The sequence below is a fragment of the Lytechinus variegatus genome, chromosome 5, assembly GCF_018143015.1.
Source record: "Lytechinus variegatus isolate NC3 chromosome 5, Lvar_3.0, whole genome shotgun sequence".
NCBI classification, from domain to species: Eukaryota; Metazoa; Echinodermata; class Echinoidea; order Temnopleuroida; family Toxopneustidae; genus Lytechinus; species Lytechinus variegatus.
The window spans coordinates 23,418,911-23,442,195 of NC_054744.1; the positions used below are offsets into that span (position 1 = coordinate 23,418,911).

The 23,285-nt window shown below is 35.0% G+C and overlaps 1 long non-coding RNA gene across 1 annotated transcript; it reads right to left on the reverse strand.

The window, feature by feature from the left end:
• Positions 1–1,196: 1,196 nt before the first annotated feature.
• Positions 1,197–23,236, reverse strand: LOC121415763. The gene is made up of 4 exons (XR_005970049.1): positions 23,197–23,236; positions 6,207–7,231; positions 2,713–2,776; positions 1,197–1,301 (listed from the first exon to the last, which is right to left on the reverse strand). It is a non-coding gene; the product is annotated as an uncharacterized LOC121415763 (long non-coding RNA).
• Positions 23,237–23,285: the final 49 nt, after the last annotated feature.

A 23,285-nucleotide genomic window follows, 5' to 3' on the forward strand; every position in this document is an offset into this window, starting at 1 on the left:
CCCTGCATAACATTATATGTTATTATTATCCTTCTCCAATCTAAATGCTGAGCGCCTAGCAACAAGGCAGAAGGTCCCAATTTTATAAGTCTTTGGTATGACTCGGCCGAGGATCGAACCCACGACCTCCCGTTCATGAGGCGGACGCTCTACCACTGAGCCACCATGTCCGGTTTCGAGATGATGTTTTAGGATAATAACCTACGTTAATGATATCCTACAGAATTCGGTGCAGATCACAAATACAGAGTTTTCCAATGGGCCCTGGCCAAGGTCTCTCTCTACACGAGAAATCAGACGGAGGCACACTCCCAAAGAATGCACACGTATTAACACGGTCCGTTATCACCTGGCTTTACAGGAAAAGGGGAAAGAAATATTAAGGTCCAAGACTGCCCATAGGAAAACTGGATGAGTTTGTCAGTTGGACAGGGTGTGTTGAAAATATTCATTATGCGACTATTACGCTTCTTAAATAAATCAGTGACAACTTGAAAATATATTAACCTTAATAAACCTCAAACGCTATTGTCTTTGGGCGCCGTTTTACAACATGGCATCCCCAAAATGACCAGAGCGCATTGCTGTATATTTTAATCCGTTCTCTCCAGCGTTCCTTTTCGTCCTCGTATTTATGATGCCCATTGAAATCACTAGTCGACTGAGGTCACCAAATAAGAGATCAAGAGACTGTGTGCCACCAAAATATTCTTTTATACATTTCAAGGCATCTTCAAGCTAACTACAGGATTCTTTCAGAAAGAAAAAAAATGAAACTAGATAAAGCAATATAGTATAAAGAAGGTAGAGTACACTGTAGAAGACATTAGGCAAGCAGTTTGTAAAAAACTATCCATGGATCAGCACGAGCTGATCGCACGAAAACCCTGGAAAACAGAAGGGGTGAAACCTGACACGTGACAACACAAAGTCGTGACATCCGGGGAAGACGATAGAATAAGGAAACACACAAAAACGAGCCTTCAAAACAGGTGCACACTTTGTAGGGCTGTTGACATCAGCGATAATCACCCATCAAGCGTGAAGCCGGCAGCGGAATAATTCCAGTTATTCTCTTAAAGGCCTTATACATGTGCCACCAATTGCTCGGAATCAGAAGGAAAAATTATGCTAATTTGGTGAAAAAAATAAAAATCAAGGTCATGCCTTAGATGCAATTTACTTACTTCTTGATAGCAACGTGCCTTCTGGCAGGAGTAGACCTCGCATTGACTATGTGTGCACTTCCTGAATAATACCGATCGCAATCAGTGTATCGAATCCAGTTGGAATGCTGACGACTATCAAAAGATGTAGAGAAAGTACGGCTAGAATAATGTAATTTGTGATTTTTACGCAATGCAACTTTTAGAGCTCTCTGTACCGATAGTGAGGACGGGCTGGCTGACCAGGGACAGGAAAAAGATAGAGAACAATTTTTAGATAATATAATTACAACAATGAAAATTTCGCTCGCGCTACGCGCTCGAATAATTTTTTAGCTGGATACGTAAGATAAAACGCTAGTTTTCAGGTTGAATTATCCAAAAAAATCAGCCCGCACATCGCGATCAATTGATTTGTTAGAAACCAATTTGTTCGTCGTTACAAAAAGTGCTCATAATATCCAGTTCTTAGGCCAGAATATAAAAAATTCAGCTCGCGTTTCATGCTCACATATCCTTTTCACAGTTAAAGTGCTTAGAATGTCTGGTTTTTAGGTCGGAATATGAAAAATGAAAAATATCAAAAATACACACTAGAAACCTATGGATGACATGGGAATAAATGTCATTGTCATTTTCATTGTCTCAGATGCTATGCAAACACGCAAAAAGCGCATGCGTGAGTCGCAGATCGGATCGCAAGGTGTGCGGTGTCGAGGCTCATGACTGCCTTGCGATTCATCTCCCCTCACTCAGACGCAAGCCAGTCGCCGACCAGTCGGGTCGTAAGGTGTGCGGTGGCCTTAAGGGGTTTTTCAATTAATTATAAGTAAATTTCATAATTATTACACTTTGTTCGACCAATCTCTCGTGATGAACGCGTATGAATGGCGTCACAACAAGGGCGAATTTTGCGCGCAACTAAAACAACACTCGTGTACGTACAGACTCAGAAAAGATAAAGTTGCGAGCAATGAAGAGAAACCATGATGTGAACAGTCACGAATGCAGCCCCCGGCAAAGAGAGCTCCAATTCAATCGATCGTTAACCAAACCCTGAACGACGTTTTCGTTTCACCATTTGCCTTAGACAATCATTTACAAGCAATTGCATCTGGTTTATAAATCTACGTACAAATCAATTTCCTTTGGATAAGTTTCAAACCAGTCTTCATGACCGTATATCCACCTAATAGAGACGCATATTGTTATTTTCCTAATGTCGAATATACTTTCTTATTCCGAATTTACGTTTGCAAACCTTTAATTCCGACATGTTGGGATTCATTATCAACGTATACATTACCTTCTTAAGGAGAGCATTCATTTTAAAAGATATAAAACAATAATTTTGAATCCTGAAAACTTTGAATACAAATATATATTACCATTACTGGTATTTTATTAAATTAATTTAACTATAGCTTAGTTTTATTATCTATAACCATAATTATATTTAATTAAAATATAATATCGCCTTGGCTTATCTTCAAACAATCGTAGAGTAACAATATTGGAATAAAATAAAGAATACAATAATATTTACCGTTTCTCAAGTTATCAAAATGTATTAGATAATCATCAACCGCCAATGTCATGATGCATGTCGGCTTAAAGAGAAAATTAGAAAAAATGCATAAAAAATGAAAAACATTATACCGAAAATATGAAGACACTCGGATAAGTGAATTTCCTATTCGTGTACAATACAGACGGCACTGATAGTCAGCTTTATGGTGATAACTAACAAGGTACAATGGTACAAGTTCTTTATGTTTATCGGTACGGGTTTTCTGAGAAAAATAATGACAGGCGCACTTTTTATCAAGTCATTGGCTTCTATCGGGGGGGGGGGTAGATGACTCAAAAAGTACGCCTGCCTCTCTAATACCATGAATGCAAATGTCTCCATGTAGAATTTCGCGTAATATTATTTCTTCTACTTGGTTTGAGCGTCAATAATGAAAAGGGCGGACAGACATAGAGGCCTATACGCAATAATCGTCACTTCCTGCGTATCTATTGATCTATTCACTTCCGTGCACCTGAATGCATTTTGGTTTTTCTCACTTATATCATTTCTCCTTTTTCATCATTACTCTCCTCCTATCCTTCGCATCATACTCATTGAATATCAATATCAGAGGAATCGAAATGGACAAAGTGTCCATTTGAGCAGAACAAACTCAGAGTTTATGACAAACTGTCGGGGAATAGGTATCGACTCATTTCCATTTTCTCCATTTTTGTGAAAGGTAATTTACAGTAAAAGATAAATGATTAACGGTGCAAAGGCATGATGTTATTAAACAAGTCCAATGGTCCATATTGATCTGTAGGATGTAGGCTTTATCTCCTGTTTTCATTTGTAATTTTAATATAGACTTATTTTCTTCATTGATATCAATTTTGATAAAATTGCGTGGGTCTGTTTATGTCTATAAGTATATTTTCACACGCATTCATATATACATGTATACAATTATATTACATAGGCTAACATATCTACCGGATTTTCAGGGGGTTTTGCCTATGGTTACTAACACACGGAGCACACACACAGGTAAATATTGTGGCAGCACCCCCGATTCCCAGGGCTATACATATGCATAAAAAGGTAAGTTGCTTTACAACTGTACGCTTTTTCTTTATATAAAGTCATACATTATATTGTAATTGTACTTTATTTTGTAGTACATTATTCCGTAATTATACCCCCTTTACAGAGTCAATGACTATTTCTTGTTACGCAGTTGTTTTGTATGAATTACCTAACATTTATTAATCAAATGTAATATTTAATGCATACACCATGTTTCCAAAATGAGCAAGGGCGACAAAATGTAACCCTGGGGGAGAACGGGATTTCCTGATTTAGGTGATTTTTCGTGGCCTTGAATAGCGGGGATGCTGTGTATATTATGCATACACAGGAAACACCCCCTAGAAATCAGATTATATGCTAAGATGCAGGGTCATCTTTTGTTGAGCTTTTTTTCTGAGGGTGCAATTTTTCAAACCAGAGTACTTTCATTTTCGAGCCAATTTTTTTCTGACCAAATCATTTTCATTATTGAGCGAGAATCATTTTTGGCTGCATTTGGAACGCAAAATGCCCCTTTCCATGAACCAATATCAATCTGCCTTTCTCAAAGGACTTTTCAAAACTACAAGCCAGAAGGTTGGTGATGATTACATTAACATGCCAATGAACTGTGCATCATTTATTTAATCTTCCATTAAATTCGCCGATACTCGAGGGGGAAAACCCTCTAAAAATTGAATGTCGAATATCTACAGAAAATTTAAGAATTTACTTTACAGTTAAACTAATTGTAATTTTTTTTACCTATGATTGTGTAAATGATTTATAGTGTCCTTGTTTTCATTAACAAAATGTATATTTTTTTTTCTTGTTGGTACCGAAATGGAAGCTGAGGCCAGAGAAAAATTATTTGTTTATCAACTTAAATCGCAATGAATTGACATAAAAATCAAACAATATATATATTCTATATATATTCTCTATATATCTTCGTGATATAGAGTCTATATGAAGCGTATTAGGTGTAATTTCATTGATTTTATCCTTAGATTTCCTATTTTTAATACTTTATCAACTAGTCAGCTCCAATATTATATTCAATACATCATCTCGCACTTTCAATAACCAGTTATAAGACTTTATACGAATATACCTATTCATCAATTTGTAGGCCCTTTTTCTACGGCCGGCTTTTTAAAGATGGAAAATAATATAATGATTATAATAATTAGTGTATGAGGCAGTTTGTGTAAATTTTATCCAGCTAACGTCTCAGGTTTTTAATAAATATATGGGATGAAGAATCCTTATCACGAACACCCTACTTCTTTTGTGCCTTTCACTACTTAAAACATATTGACGATCAATAATGGATGGATTTTTGCCAGAGGATACAAAGCGCAACAATTATTGGTTAGTGTTTCGTCCTTTATTCGGACATCACGACCACCTGCGCTCAGTGCATCAAGGAATTAATCATCCCTTGTCCACAATTAACCCACGGGTTGAGTGCAGCATAATATGAATAAATTTCTTGCTGAAGGATATCACGCCATGGCTGAGATTAAAACCCACGACCCTCTGTTTGAAAAAGACGAGCGTCAGAACACTAACTCTAAGACGCACTCACTAAAAAGGCCACATCTGAGAGCATCATTTTTAAAATACTAATTTTATGGAAGGCATTATAAAAGTGTTACATACACACAATTTTAGTTCGGTATAGTGCGAGATTACAATCAATTATCGAAATTTTCCACGAATTCCTAATCACGTTGTTCGGGGATGATCAAAAAGCCTTTCTTACTACAAAAGTCAATAACGGAACTAATAATGCGGCTCTCTTTAAAATGGGTCAGTTGAATGGGAACTGATCGAGTATCAGTGCAAAGCAGGTGAATAAGCTCTGAACATCTCCAGGCCATCGTCCAGGTCAAGAGCTTTACAGCTGTCTTTTCCTAAAAGGCCTCTTCACCAAATCGTTTTGAAAGAAGATCATTGACAATTTTTTCGATTACAGTAAAGTGAAGAACTGAAGCTGAATAATTTGAGAAGAAAAAAAAAGAATCGTTTTTTCCCTGCGTACTTCTGGACGAAATCTCTACACTGTAAAAACTGCGGTGTTAAAACTGACACCAATTGGTGTAGAGGACCACACCCTGAGGTGTTAAAATTACACCCTAGAGATTAAACATAACACCACAGCGTGTAAATGTAACAACAAATGTGTTGTAATAACACCTATAGGTGTAAAACTAACACCACCAATTTAACACCGGTGTAAAATAACTGGTGTGGTCCTCTGTGTACACCGGTTAACACCACAGTTTTTGCTGTGTAACTTGTATACAACGACGTTGGATAAGTTTAAAATCAATAAACTTTGAACACTGATACACAATGAACTATTAATTATTAATCACGTAACTTTGTCAGGGTAAGAATTTAAAATGTTAATATGAACAACTGATACATGAGCCGAGCCGAATACTTACCAAAATTTATCATTCACAACATGCACCTCGATTGGAATGCACCTCGCAATACAACATGAAGTGGTATTCTTTATCAGCTGAAAATATCTGATAAGTCATTACGTACAAAGAGTTTTGTTTTCAATTAGCAGAACTATCATTTGCGTCCACAGTTTCAAAGAGCTTTATGTAGAGGACTGTGCGAAAAGACATTACAGAAGTCACGTTCCGTCACCAGGTCACCACAATATCACTTGAAATCCGCTGATATTCAATTATTGCTGTAATTTTTTCTTATATTGGTTTTTGCGGGTATAGGCCAAAGCTGACCAATTATTAAAACCGTCTCATATGCTCTGCAAAGATGGGAAATGTGACTAAATCGATTTAGACGATGTGCGGCAGCTGAGATGTGCACGCGCCACACTATCTTGCTTTATCGTGGTTTTTCTGTGTAAATTGAGTGACCGTGTGAGCATAAAATACAACACACAAACGCACGCGTATGCGCGCGCACAAACAATAACAATACACACAACTGAATGACAGAAATTAACTTAAATGTCTAAAATATTAAAAGGGGAAGCATATATAGACTTACATTGGAATCGAGATTGGAAATACACATAACTTACGGATAAATAATATTTCCCTAATTTTCCAAGAAATTGAATTTTCGACCCCTAATAAAAAAAAACAGTAAATATCACATCATGGAGGTAACATGTTTTATGTCTTTAATCCATAATGTCCATATAACAAGTGGCATAAGAAAGGCAATCTTGTCATGACACAAATTATGATCCTTTAAAGTCAGATATCTCACGTATCTTTCTATTTCTAAAGAGGAGTTCCTGCAAAACCCCTCTGAATTTTACATCCTAAGATTAATGAGGCACAAGAGACAAAGAGGTAAACACTAATGACAATGGTAGCTACACGTAGAGGTGGAAGACGACTTACCTGTAAATAACAGGATTATCGTTCAGTCTGTACAAAAAGCGCTGTTACTGTATGTTGTTCCTCAGACCGTCGCTTACTATAAGCTGTGTGAAAAAATGGAAAAGTTGGGAGAAAATGACTGTAAATTTCAGGTAAAATAAAATTGATCGAACATTTTGATTTGTTCCCTACGGATAAACTCCCCAAATCAATGGGCTATATATTAAAAGAGTGGTAATCAGTTCACGCATATTGGTTGCATGGAAACATACTTGATGCACAGGTAAAATATTTTGCAATCACTAGGTATTATGGAAAAGCTCCAGAGTAAGTCATACAGCCATACTTAACCGAATGGTTCAAGTTATTTGTATTGATAATTCATGGTTCGATCCGACTGGATCAGTACGTGCCGTACCCCCAGGGATCAGTTGGGGGCAGAAGCCTATTCTCAATTTAGTCATGTTAGGGGGGTACCGATTTTAAGTCACCATTGTTTTAAGGATCAATAGTATGCAAATTGTAGCCATATACACACTTATTCTTACCTTACCAGACCCATATCAATAATGCTGTTAAAAAACACAATGCTTGTCTAATCATATTCAATGAATACGATGGATTCAGAATTTTTAATAACAAAAAATATTTGTCTTGGTCCTTCCAGTATCAATATAAAGTTATTGACTGACACGCCAAACAAATACATGTATGTAGAAAGCTTGATAACCCATTACTTGGATCAATGTGCATCTATACATTGAAATTCTATAGCATATAGTTTCGGGGATTTACTTACGTATCTAGTGTCTTTTTACAATACACTGTATGAGGGGAAAAACTTTTAACCTTCAACCATGGCGGTAAACCTCAATGGTTCAACCGTTCAACTGTTGCTGATATTTGGGTTTCCACAGGTAAGGGATATAAGAACAGCTTATATTCAAATACTTTCCAGATTGCGCTTTCCGGGTAAAGTACCCATCGTGCCCCTTGCGTTCTGTAGAACTCATGAAGAATGCATCAATTATCTCCATCTACGCCACTCTAAGGATAATTCAAAAGCCTCATTTAAATAACTCCTACGTAGACTTTGAGTAGAATTGCAAACCAAATAGTGGCTAAATATTTAAATTTGAAACCACTGGTGTCCTTAAATTATAAGGTTAGACCTACTTGTGGTTACTTTGAGGAATGTAAAAAAAATGCATTGGCATGTCAATCAATCATCTCTCTCTCTCTCTCTCTTCTCTAATATCTATTCTGTATCCAGAGCTGCCGATTCGATGTTCATTTGTTTTTACTTGTATTGACTGTTGTACGATTTACAAGGAATTTCAACATGATCAACGTATACAACCTATATTCTCCAGAATCGAACGAGTTGAAAATTTGCGTTTGGGTGTTCATCGTTACATCAATGACAACTATTCAAGACCGAACAAAACTGAATTTCTTTATATTCTGTGACATACGATGGGTCGAATTTGAGTCAAAAGAGAATTTCTCCTTTTAAGGCAATGAAATGGAAGTTATTCAGAAATAACCGCCGTATATCTTTGTAAATTTCGTTGCCCTGAAGAAAACGCGAGGTTGCGTCGAAAATTTGGAATATACATTGACACAAACTTTTTGTTGGAACTTGCATTATCTCGCAAAGCAGCACTATTTGTCTCTCTCTCTTTATAATATTCATGAATATTGTAACATTTACACTAATCGAGCATTTTCTTTTTTTTTAAATGTGCATTTTAAAAACTTGAGAAGCCAAAACCGTCACTATCCTCAATTTCCGCACTCCGGACCACGCCTAGAGGGATACTTTAAGTATAGATGTAGGCCATTGTACAGCGAGATTGCAGAGGGAATTGATTGCTTATCAGATTTTTTAATAATAAGCACTGATTACAAATAGGTAGCAGTTTGCAATATGACAGTCAGATGACTATGAGCTGAAAGTGATTTAGAGTTTACCCTTTAACCAGACTCGATGGAGACCTGAACAAGCAAATGTGCATTTAACGTACCACTTTCATGTCAAATGTACAGTTTGAAATTAATAGGAGACAAGCAATAAATTTCAGATGCATCATGAATACATCAGTGTTCTTCTCCTCCATACCCGTCCGCATTCAAATCCCGGGGGTTATCTGTTGACTGGATGCCGCCAGACTTCTTAAGTTGATAAAATTCTATCTCACTGTGAACTAAGATTAGATCGCGATACTTGCCATATTGCTTACTAACGCATGGTGAATTACATAGTGAATGCCCAGTAGATTATAAAAAATAATAAAGCAGGTGGAAAATTGAAGCTTATTGATTGAAAATTGAAAGCAATCCTTTACCCACGGGGCAGGTTTTTCCTTCTTTGAAAAAAAGCTCTGATATTAGTTTTTTCAACACTTCTATAATTTTTCCCTTCAAGGGAGAATATTAGTTTGTGGGATAAAATATATGAAATGAACCGCTGGAATTCATAATGTAGAAATTCAACTGATAAATATTATGCGATAACTAAGGAGCTATACAATAATTTTAAGATCTGTTAAATTCATCAATTTCTTATGTAATCTAGGCTGCGTCATTATTTGTTTCAGATTGATTTTAAAAAAGACCATTGCGAATTTGTTGCACAATAGGGTAAGTAAAAAGGCATCTGGCATGTCTGGTAGGAGGATTTAGTATTATAATAAGTGTAAACCTTTAGTGAGCTCAGAAGGTTTTTTGCCCCACTACAATGTTTTCATTCTTCATTGTTACTTTATGATTTAATGTGAATCTCCTTTTTACTTTGATTTCCTAGTTAAATAATTTATTAAAGATTGCAGCATAAGGTCATGAGTCGCAAAAAAGTCCTTCGACGAGCTACATAGATTTAGTAATCAAAGATTTAAAGCTTCTTGCTAACTTAACCGGAGTCATGATATATCATGTATAGCACTTCGATGATAATAAAATGATGATAATAGCACAGGATTTGTATAGCGCACATATTAATTTTGCTAGGTGCTCAAGGCGCTCCTATATTACCCCGGCTAAGCTAGTCTACCGGAATGCGAGCAGCTTTTTTAAGATATTTTTTTGTGGATAAATTTTAATGACACACAATGGTAATACCTCATACTTTCCAATATATTTCTACAAAGGCTACAAAGGCTCCCGATGTAATCAGGCATGCAATTCATTTATTATTACCTACCATATTACCTTCGGCACGCGAGAACTTATTTATGACGCAGGCGGTAGTGATAGTAGAAACGTCATGAATATGTCCAAATGAACGGAGCCATGTTACGCTTTAGATCTTTCTTTTAGATCTGAAAGATGGTGATTCGTAATCAGACTTAGCTGCGATCAGTCTGCATGTTGCTTGTCTTCCGTCTTTAAAAGGTAAGCAAATTGCCAGAGGATGTGTCCTCACTGCCATTCCCTAAAGATGGCTCCTTAAGAGAGGAACAGTGAGATAAGACTACTGAGATAACGAGGAGAGGCATCTCTATTGAATCCTTGGTCCTGCTTAACTGCATCGCTCAAATGGCCATCTATTTACCGAAAGATTTGTTGGCTTGGTTGAGACACAAGCCCCCTTTTTTAAGTATAAACCCTTTTTACTTCATTTTTTTTTATAGAAAATTTTCTTTTCTCTCTCTCTTGATAGAAAAGTATTTTGTCTCACAGTTTGACTATGTTCATATCTACTGCTGATATAGTTTTGCATTACAATCATTGACATCTCTCCTTTTCTTTCACACACACCCACACACAACGTAATATATCTTTAGACGTTTTTACCTCATCTATCTGTCAAACGCTCCTTGAATTATTTCATTTCCCCTATACCTATCATCCCAGCGGCTTCTTGTAAAAAAAGTGTGTTCTTTTCCCGGGACTCTTCTTTTAAATCTTCAAGTCAGTGAAATAAGGTTCTCATTATTATTGCACACTTTAAACACAACCAAAGACGTTTCCTAATACTTGCAAATATGTAATACATAAGATTAGAATTAAAATCATTAAGCAATTTGTTTCGATTAAAATCGATTTATATAAAAGAATAGTAAAAGGGTTTCTTTACTAAGATCGCTACGAATTGAACACATTTAAAAAGGGAAAACATATTAAAAACAGTCACAAATAATCAAGATGTACTTTTTAAAGCTAATACAATGATAGTACTAGTATATGAAATGTAATGATACTAATGTCATTTTTTTTAAATAGAGAAACAATGCAAGTACATGTAGATGGGATGTGTTGAAACACATAATGAAATTGAAAAAGGAAATGACAGCATTTGCTGTCAAAAGCACCAAGCAAGATATATAAATTTAAATGACATTCGCAATGACAAAATTCATGAATGGTGTGATTATAGCCAGGAAAGGAATGTTGTGTAATCACCGGAACTAATGTGTGATATCCCTTTGCCATTCTATAGCAGTTTCTTTCTTTGACTCACTTTTGTGTCTGTATTAACGCTTTATGTGCCCTTGGGTATTTTAAGCATTATACAAATTATAATGTAATGTCACATCCATTCTTTCGATTTCCGCACTTTGGAACAATGGGGATGCTTCAAATACTCAAGAGTTTGAATAGAATTTAATCAATCTCTCGCGGAAATAACGATGGTAGTTGATATCACACCTTACAGACTACCTCTTAAAGCTTAATATGAAGCATCGAAATGTAGGGATTTTCCCATTTGCTTTTTTTTCCTTTTTTTTCTACTTAAAGTCAACATTCGAGCAGAATGCATTTATTTTTGCATCCAGTACCATCAGACTGTAAAACAAAGTTTTTTGACAGATATCAGATTTGGCAAGGAAGCATTCAGCATGAAGCATTCAATTAAGTTGTATACACTGTAAAAAAAACCCTGATTTTACAGAAAAAAGAAGATTTTGCAGAAAGCAATAACAAAATCATTCTGTAAGTTCATAAAACAGGATTTTTCTGCAATTTAATAAAGGGGCAAAATTTGAAAGGTTCCATACACCAAATACCAATTTCCTGTAATTTTACATGATATAATGTAAGATTACACAATCTGGTAAGATTACGGGTGTTCTCGAAACTCTGCTGCAGGAACTTCTTTTATTTTAAGGATAAATTTCTAACAGTGTATAGTGAACACTGTCGATGAAATATGTAGATGTACGTATCATGTGTTTATTGGCAATGCTTTTTTTTCTAATTTTCTACTCTGCCACTTCTTTGTGAAATATCCAGTGTGAAGGAGAAATATAAATTGATAAGTTACACACGTCAATATCATGAATCGCTTCGTTACACTGTCGAGTGGAGAGCATGATGTTGATCGTGCTGACAGAAAAAAAGTGTTTAATCTTCGACCAGAATTCGGCGTCTCTTTACCTCAAGTAATGACAGCCAACACATGCAGTCATAACACAGCGTGCTTAAGTGTGCAATGGCGGATTTGCTTATGTCTTTCTAACCAGTCATCCATTCACTTTAAACACTGTCATTGAATTATGAAATATTCATCATATCTTGATACATGTCAGACGCTAATCTATTGGAGGATTTTTGGTGCTGGCGACGGTTGTTGAATAAAAAGGGGGAATTTTTTGGTCGGGATATGTCTCACACCAATTGGCGGTTCATTCAAGTTCATCGTAAAGTTGCGCATTACCTTACAACCGTAGTGAAAAGCTTTAATTTGAGTACAAAGAATTTAACTTAAATTTCCGTATTATCAAGTATAAAAATTTTTCTCTACCTATCAATAATTACTAGAGAGTGTTTTTAATCGATATGGATGACATCTGTAATACATCTCGCAAACTGTAATATATATTATTTGCAGATGACACAAGTGTGTTCTTGAGTAATTATGATATCACAAATATGATAGTTAATTTTAATCAAAAGTTAATAAAATAAATTCATTGTTGATCTCCAATATATACATAAATACATGAATGAATATTTTTTTTCAAGCAAGTTCATTGATTATAATAATATAGTTATTTTTATGAATGATAACATTGTTAATAGATGTACTTCTTTCAATTTCTGGGTGTGATTATTGTAGTAAGTTATCTTTTAATGAAGACATTGATGTCATCTGCATGAAAAAATCGAAAACTATAGGTATCCCTAACAAGTTAGTTGTTTCCAATATGATGATGAATCTGCTACCAAAAGAACAAAAAAAAATGAAAATCACAGAATGTCATTACTAAATGTTTAACAAATTTTTTGCTGCGATTTTATGAAACCAAATTGATTTTATTTTCAAATAAAAGATTTACTTCTGAACACCTTCATGAAACAACCCTGATTATTTGAACTTTTTTTTAAACAATATCCATATTTTTTACATTTTCAAACTCGAATTCTCTGAACATTTTTACCAAGAGCCATTCCGACATCGGATAAATTGAATACAATTTTAGCGCATAAACTACAGAAGATATTTGTGACTTGCAGGTTTGTGATTTGCATTAAAACAACTGGGAGAATGGGGGAGGTGAATGTAACAGGAGTGATATATTCTTCAATGATTTTTTTTTCATCTATGATTTTGTTTTAAATTACCTTAGGCACCACAGACTATTAAATCTTTATAAAAATGATCATATTTTCAACGGAAGAGTCTATCCCAGACAGATGAAGCTACTAAACGCACCACGGATTTCGAAGTTGATTTAATTCGTCACAGGTAAATCAGGATTCCAAGATTCCTAAACAGAAATCGCAGTACGTAGAGCTTACATGTATCTAAGCGTTCATAAGTTCAATATTCGCAAGAGAAGTGTGTGTTCAGATTGCAATGGCTACCTGAACACCCTGCAAAGGAAATGCGTCGAAACGTTAGCAATGACAGGATATGGTGCTTTAAATGACAATATATCAAGGTTTCTCGCTCTCTCAAAGACTAAAGTTTGAGTTCATTCGCATCTGTTCCACGTTCTTCCTTCGGGCGGGGATTTAGATATCATTTAAGGACGGGCTGTGATCTAAAAGACAGGTTCAGCTAAAACTACTCGAAGGCTGTACGGTGATCTCGTTCGAATGCCGAGTTATTGTTATTCGCACAATATTTCCACCTGCGCAGACTAATTCACCAAAATGTGTTCATTCACCCTATTTAATGGGGAAAATTGAGAGACATGAATAATTGTTTGCAGAGCTTACTTTCCTATTGCCTCTTAAGGAGTCTCCAACCTTTCACTCACCATCACATTTCAAATCTGTGCATTTATCCACGATTGAATTTGACTCTGCAAAGCGATAAAGTGAACTTTGATTATAAATATAAATACTTATACTTGATGATAGACAAGAGTTTTGATTATGAAGAAGGAGAGAATATGAAATTTTCATTGCAAGAAAACATATTTTTATGCATGCCCCGGGCCACCTTTTTTTCCCTCTGTCACTGTTTCTCGCTGGATCCTTCCTCTCACCACTACCTATTACTTTCCTTCTAACTTTTATTCATCTCTCTTTCGCTCCAAATCCGCTGTCTTTGTCTGCGCCCCCCCCCCCCCTCTCTCTCTCTCTTTAACTCTGTCCATATCCCTCCTGTCTTCTGTATCCCCATCTCTCTCCTGTCTTCAGTATCCTACCCTGTAGTCCTCTTTTATGTATGAGAATATCATTCAAACGAATTTGATATATTCCATTAAAACCGTCATGGCTTTATGTTCATCCTAGAAAGAACAGCATAATACAGTGCTTATCAAAAGAAAATTACAGGGCTTTGAAAAAGCCCTGCGAATTAGAAAATATACAACATGTGGGTAATTTGTTTACATATATTCTTGGGTTTGGGTCTCATTTATCCAATGAAAGTGAAATTTCTGACAGAATGTTACACTTTAGTGAGCATTGTCCATTTTTGTATAGCTCGCAGAAATCTGCGCAGTAATGCTCGTTTTCACGGTGTGTCAAGGGGAAAAGGCGAAATTAATCAAACTTACCCTGTGAAACATTTCTCATACATTGCCCTAGCACATTTTTAGTCAATTGAATAAAACGGATACATGCAAGCATTTTGTAACAATTTTGCCACCCAAATTAAAATGTTAACACTTGGTTAGCAGAACTTTTATCCTTTTCGTGCCAGCTGGATCTGAGGACATAATTGAATCTAAACAAGAGTTAGATCAGACATCTCCAGCATTTTTTATCATTTAATGTGAGTTTACATTTCATTTTTCATTTAATACTTGTTTTTCCACATTTTTCCCAAGCATGACATTGATTAACAAAATGAAAATCCAGCCTAAGCCATTTAATGTAAACCACAGCTCAGTGTAAAGCAAATATCGTCACGATGGCCTCGGTGTGCGGGAGTGGGGTGGGGGTGCAATGACACTCTTCCAAGTGTTTTGGGCAAGGAAACAATTTAAAGAAAGGATAAAAGATATGTTCAAATCAATTTTACTAGCTAAATACCATGTGTTCTTCATGATTGAGGTCTACTTTTACTCGCATAATTATTTCAAAGTTCTGCGCAAATAATTTTTTACTAACTTTTCAAAAGTAAGTGATGCTGACTCAAGCGGAATTATTTTTCGACAGTCCTGCCGTCATTTGCTTAAATGGATCTGTACCAATGTCAAAATGTGGAAAAATCTTCAGGATATTACAAATGTATAATTTTACAGAAATTTTGCTTTGTGTAATTATTTATACGCACTGTATTAGTGAATACGCCCGACATATAAAGGTCTAGAAAATACATGTATGCATAGCAGTACACAACAGGGAGAAGGGACCAAGCTTTTCCGATTATATTCGCAGAAATCATTCCCGTTTCATTTAAAAAGTTTTTGAATAATTTGCCTAATGCTGTAAAATTCTAGTTGAGTGAATACTCTAAGCTCAGAAGTATGAAAAAAGTTTCTCAAGTATACAAATATTTTTGAAGTAATATGATACCCAAATCAGAATTGAGCATGCTTTCTATAATTAACAGGATTTTTCTTAAAATCTCCTGGAGCCCGGGGAGTTACCACGGTCATTTCAGTACAATGTCATATAATCCACATCTCATAAAGAAAAAAATATGACAGACATGATAAGAAAACGTTCTAGTGCACGAATAGACTTCCCCATGGAATATCTTCAGTAATTGGTATGTGCCGTGAATAAATGAAAATAGGAATGTCCCATTCTCCTTCGTATAAATTTGTCTCGTTTTCTTCTATTTTCTTCTTACCTTCTCGTTCTTTCACTTCGAATGAATGAAAAAGTGAATAAAAAAAAATACACAGCCCTTTCGTTTTCTTTTCCTCTTTTGCTTCTTTGCATCCTTTTCGTCTTGAGAGGTTTCTTTTTCTTTGTCCTCCACCACTAAGATTTACAAGGATTATTCCCCTGATATTTCTGACATTAAACGCAATGTTACTTGGCCGAAGGCTCCGGTTGTACACATAATACGATGTTTGTGGCAGACGAGAGTTTCTAAATCCCCGGATATTTATGCCGGCCCATTTTTAAAACCCTCACCCCCGGCACAGACATTAATTTGTTCATTTATTGGGTAAAAAAGTAGCAGAAATATTAAAAGTACCAAAGTTATAAGAAATATATAATGATATTCTCCTCATAAACAGTTACAAATATTTCAAAAGTTTTTAAGAATCTGATTTTCTTGCATGTCATGATGTGGGCATGACAAAGATGGGGATGCTCTTTCAGACAGATTTCAAATAAGACCATGGTGTTATTGCTAAACTGTGAAAATTTACACAAATATGTTGCTTCAACATATTTTCGCCGATATTTCTTCGAAAGGAGTAGATTAATCATTCTTCAAAATTTCATTTTATCATAAAGTAATGCATTTGTTGTGGCTTTATAATCACGTGATTAAATTTTCTTTTTTTTCATAGTTGATTGAATCAAATGAACACCCGATTTGCAATTCGAAGCTGAAAGCTAGGGACGAGCAAATTATCTTAATAATGAAAACCTTCGAACGAATGCGAATGAGAGATACAGTTGCTTGTGACCTCTCACCTTTAGAAAAGGAAATTTCAGTCGTCTTGCATTAAAGTCTTATTATCTAGAGAATAAAATTCAGCTCCGACTGTGATTGTCAATTAATGTCCCCGAAAACGTGCAGTGTTTATTGATCAAACAATTTACCGCCAGTGCAAACTGATATTGTGTGCTCGATTGAAGAAAATGGATACGTTCCATGCCTCCATTCAAATTTCAACTTGGTTAAGGTATAACTGAATGAAGACGAAAACCCTACCTCAATATTGGAATCAAATACTATCTGAGCTTCATGCAGATCATCATGATCTTTGAATATAAGAGTCACACTAAGAGGGGAGTCTTATGGATTAAAAGCTAACTGATGACAGAAAGAGCATTATAGTTACGATAACTAACCTACATGCATCTTCCTTTCTGAGATCCAGGAAACAAATATGAATATTCAAGGGGAATGAAAAAAGGGTTGTAAGTTTTTTTGGCATTCATTTTTGGAAACCTCGACCACAGACATGAGTAACAAACATGTTAATAATAGATTATTTTAACTAAGTCGCCCATGACTGAAGAAACCAGCGTTAAAAAAGTGATATATGTTTCGACATACCCTGTAGAAGATCTGTACCTACATTGTAAAGCAACAAACTCACTTGAAATAAAACCTCGTTCTATTGAGTAGTCAATCTCCAATGCTCTTCCGTTTCGGACAGACATTAGACAAAAGGTTTTATGTTTGGTGGTGGCCATTATCAGAAACCTCGCCCAGAGACATGAGAACGAGAAAAACATACTAATAATTAATCATCTTAACCGAGTTACACACGACTTGTGACGGAAAAAAGGCATAAAAAAGAGATAATGTATTACTTTCGTCACATCATCTTACATGTATAAAAGTTTTTTAAAAATCTGCTTAAAATAGATCTAGTTAAGATATATCAAGGCCCTTTATTACTATTCTTACGTTTCGGAGAGACATTTGACGTCAATAAACTACAAAAGCCGCGGCCTGGAGCTCGAAATAAAGACGTTCGAATCAGTTTGAATCGGCTTCCACCTTGCAGTTATAGATTTTGTATGATTTACATACTCTGCACAATTGAGAATCTTTTCCTCAACATGGGATATTTCTACGTTGGGTATACCCAAGGGTATCTTCTTGGTATTCCCAAGTCTTTGGCGCTTTAAAGCGTCAAGAAAATGAGGTTTGATGATGTTTTTGCGTCAAGTGAGTAGGTCATGCCAACATAATCCCCTCATATTTATTTTACAGATTCATTATTAAGGTCTAAATCATTACTCATCGCGATTGTGTCAATAAATTTCACCGCTTTTCCACTGTGGGCAAACAGATAATCAGAGCTTAAATTCATATCAAGCGATTCCTGCTAAATCAACATGAATATAACACAAACCTGATTAAACGGAAAGGTGTATTCAGTAACCATTTAAAATCGGACATTGCTCCCTGCCTTGGCAAGCACTCCCTTTGGAAATACTGGAAATCACCAAAGGCTGAAGGCATTGGTGTTATTCCTTAGTTGATTAAATCTAAGAAAACACTGTTAACTTCTCAAATGACATATGAACAACGTAGGAGAGGTAGGAAGCAAGAGGAAAAAAAAACAATGCTAAGTTAAAGTGTACCGATAATATCAAATTGGGAGTGAAAAGTAAGAATACTATGGCTTCTTAATTTCCTTTGGAATGGATTAAATTCTGGTAGACAGGTTTTAAAGGACCGGATCATTTTGGAATACACGTTACTTTTTTATAACTGAGTGTATTACATTCAGTTTTAAATCACTCCCCGGCTTTTATCTGTAGGTCTACATCCCTTTAATAGGCAATGCCCTTTTATCTTGTATTCAAATAAATGAAATTGCTATTGCATTCTTGGTAACTAGGTGCACACTTTTTATCATTATACAAAAAGGTAGTCCTACCACTCTTCTGAACTCTGATGCGTAAGATTTTATTAAAATGTTCATAACAAATGCGATCACAATTTCTTTGAAATTTGGATCGCAACGAATCGCAAAGTATGAGACGGGCTATACATACAAGACTGCGTACGGAACCTATATCCTCGAGAGGATTGGCATAACATGTCTAGTCATTTTGGGGTTTCAAAACCGTGGCAATCTCACATTGGTTCAAATTGGTTCATTGGAAAACCTTCTTTTTTTCGTTATGCAAATCTAACGTAGATGTGAACTCATTCGGTACTAATATTGATTGCCCCTGTCATATCCAATGGACTTAATCCACATCAACCAATTAAATACAAAAAACAAAATTGGAAATAATGTACAACCTTTTATTTGTCTCGAGTCAACTTCGCAGGTGTTACTGTAACACATGACTTTATTCATTCATATATTTGATTAATTTGATTATTTATCTTTTTATCTACTTATTCATTCCTTTATTTATGGAACACAAAACAAAAACTGTTTTAATGTAACCAACCATTCAGCAATGGCTACAATTAGAGAAACTAGACAAGAAAGCAATTTTCGGGACATAAAAAACAATGAAAAATGATTCATGGATATTTTTTCTTCAAGGAATAATTACTGTATTGCACTCTAATTCGGTTTACCTGCATGAGAAAATCTATTTTTTTTAAATGCAGAAAAGTGATCCAAGACTTGTCGAACTAACAAGAGGAGTGATCAAATCATATCAATGTTGAGACGCCTTTATTGCTTACTGGCAAAGAATAGACTTATCTATACTATAAAGTCGGAATAGTGTTTCAAAATATCTGATTTACATGTTTGATATTAGTTCAACCGACAGAAATCTTCGTTGTTCAACTAAAAATCTCCCGACCGTTAAAATGTCATCAACCTAGACACATAAGCTATGGTTCTCGCGATGTTTGTTTTTTTTGCAACAAAAACACCTGCTTTAAAAAATTCCAAAGAAAAGAGGAATAATAAAAAAGACCAATAAAATGAATCTCTGATGTCATGGATCTATACCGCGGTCAACGAAACCGATTAATAGAAAAAAAAATCGATATCATTTAAATACATCAAAAGCTCAAATAAACAAGAAAGTGACATACATTTAGACCTAAATTTTCATACCTAATTTCCATTCTACTATTTGAAAAAGATTAAATAACGAATTTGGCTCACATTATTTAAAATTATTGAAAATGAACATAACAAAGTGAGAATATCCTATTTGTCCAGAGCGTGCAGGTAATGATATCGCTTATACATTATTATATTATTATGTAGACATAAATACATATATTATAAATAGTAACATTGGCCCAGATGGTAAACTTTTCTCTAGACTTATTTAAATTTCATTATTTTTTTTCCTGACGCAAATCACTCGTTATCAATTACAGATCGTCTATGCCTTATTAAATAATGAAATTGAATTACTGATTTTGTGAATAGATCCTGTTTCGTGTTTGTGTTTTTGGTCAACCATAGTCAGGCAACCCACTTCGACGGAGAAAGGGGGCGAGTTGAAACATCTAAACACGTGAGCGAAAATTGCGTAAATGGCTAGAAGGGACCAGATAAATGCCAAAATGGCATAAAATGATAAACATGATGATCAAACTTCTTGCTAATCAGCAGACTTCCTCTTAACCTATTCATTATCTTTGCCATAACTTTCAATATATGTTAAAATTTATTTTTTAAATATATTTATTTGCCTGCATTGTTCTGTTGTTTCTTTTTTATATGTTCCTTTGTAGCTTTGAATATTCATTTTTTTTCAACCGGAGCATGATAGATCGTGTATTTTTTTTCAAATCCTTTCGTTGTGTGCTACAAAGGTTATGGTGCCTTAAAACAGTGCCATACAGATGGGCGGGGACTCGGGGATTCCCCCCCCCCAAAAAAAAAAAAAAAAATTACCAAGAAAAAAAGGAGAAAGGAAATAAAAGGAAAGATAGAAAATGAAATATATTTTTTTCTGATTATGTTAAAATCTAGCACTCAAAACTTTTTAATACATTTTACCCGATCTGCCATATCTAGCTGCTACAAAATTGACTTAATACACCATTGCCATTGAAAGACATGAATCCTTTCCCGTTTGTCCTGTCAAGCACATAATTAAACTTTGTCAAGGATTCAATAACCCCTTGAAAATGGATTCATGTCTTTTACAGGTACCGTAACATAATTTGTTTCACATAATAAAATTATTTGAATACTTACATGTAGAAGTTCTCCCAATTAACAATGCAAATCCTCTTGCTTGGGTTGACTAAAAGTCTTTTTTTCTTACTTATAAAGGAAAAATCAAAGGTAAAAGAAGTTTAAATGAAAAAACAAAATAATTCAAGTAAGTAGATAAATTTGTAAATCATATTTTAAGGCATAATTCGAAAATTATGGCAAAGATAAGGTTAAAAGGAGGTCTGCTGATTAGCAAGAAGTCTAATCACCATATTACTCATATTCTGCAATTTATTCTTCCAAAATTAACCAAAAGAAAAAACAAAGAGAAGATAACTTAGTAATAAGCTAATAAGGAGGAAAATTGCGAAAATAAAACATATTAAAACTTATATTTCAATTCAAGTCATGGTCATTTATATATTCCATGTGAGTGATAGCTTAAACTTAAAGTCTTTTTAAGCATTGTGTTGGCTAACAGTTTTTATAAGGAAAACTTTCTAAATATATATATTTGACGCGCGTTATTATAATGGTACTGCAATGGGAGTCATCTGTCATTGGGCAAATGTATTAAAGTCTCCCAGACAATTTCACTTGCTTCAATTTCAAACTGTAAGGGAAACTAACAGTAGGCTCAACGAAAATAAACAACGAGAAATAGAATGCGATAGGGGTGGATGGGGAAATAACACATTCTGAAGTTGGTACGACAGTAGAAGGATGGAAGAGACTTTGATATGTGATGTCTCGTTGATCCCCCATTACTACCGCCAAAATCTTTAAAGAGTGGGTTCCGGAAAGGGAAAAGGGCGCGAAGTAATTGCATCATACATCGTGGAAGAGGAAAAACGTCTTATCTTTTCATATCTGGAGAGAAAAGTGCAAGGGATGGTGAAACGTCTATGATCAATCAGTGTCGAGAAGTTGGGACCTACCAGTTAGAGGGGATCCTCCGGGGCAGAGTAACAGAGGGCTTACGAATAATCATCCAGTTCAATTGTGCATTGCATTGCAACTAATGTGTAATGCAACCAATCGAACGTTGCAGTGTTACGATTAATCCGAAGGGTTTGTGACACGGACAGTCATATTTGGTGTGTGTGGGTGTGAATATATATCTTCGAATCAGCAATGTGTACTTAAAATGTAAGGGTGTTTAAGGTGGGTATGTGCGAGTTCTTTGAATGTGCATGCGGTTTAAAGGTTATGGATAATCAAGGGAGTACATTGAATTGATTCTGGACATCATTTCAGGAAAACCTTTTATTACGATACCCTTTTTATGTGATATCGACCACCTTAATTTTGATTAGCGGCTGAGCAATGCATTACCCTAATGGTCACCATATCATGGGAAAGTTATAATAACCAGATAACAGTAATTCTTTTCCAATAGCACTTTGATGTTGTTCATTTGAGACTTTAAAAAATCATTGGAATTAATTCTGTATCGGAGGATTTTGTTAAAAATCATATTCAATATGAAAGTCGACCATTCTCATTCGTTTCTCATTACCTTTCAAACTACATTGAGAAAAGTGGAAAAACAGACTTACAAAATTATATCTATACTTTTGTGTGGTAAATTCCTCTTGCGTATTCCCTACTTTATATACATTTGTTCTAAATATATACAATTGATAATATACCTGTGTTCACATATAGTGTTCTTATTTATGATTGTCATGACTTAATATAGACATCAAAGATAAACATTTCATGCTTTCGACGTTATTTTACTTTTGTCCATGCAAAATTACTTTTATTATTCTGGCTTACAGAGAGTACATGTTTATCAGCAATTCTCTCGGTATTTTTTATTATTAGCTTTTCAGTTTATATTGATAAAAAAATGAGGAAAATCACTGCGCAAATGAGAAAGGAAACATTCCATATGTAATTAATTCGGTTGAATTACTTACAGCTAGCTTCAAGTGAACAGACTCTCATCCAATAAAGGAGTAATCCTGTTATTTATCATGTTAAGTTGCCCTCAACTGGAATAAAGAAG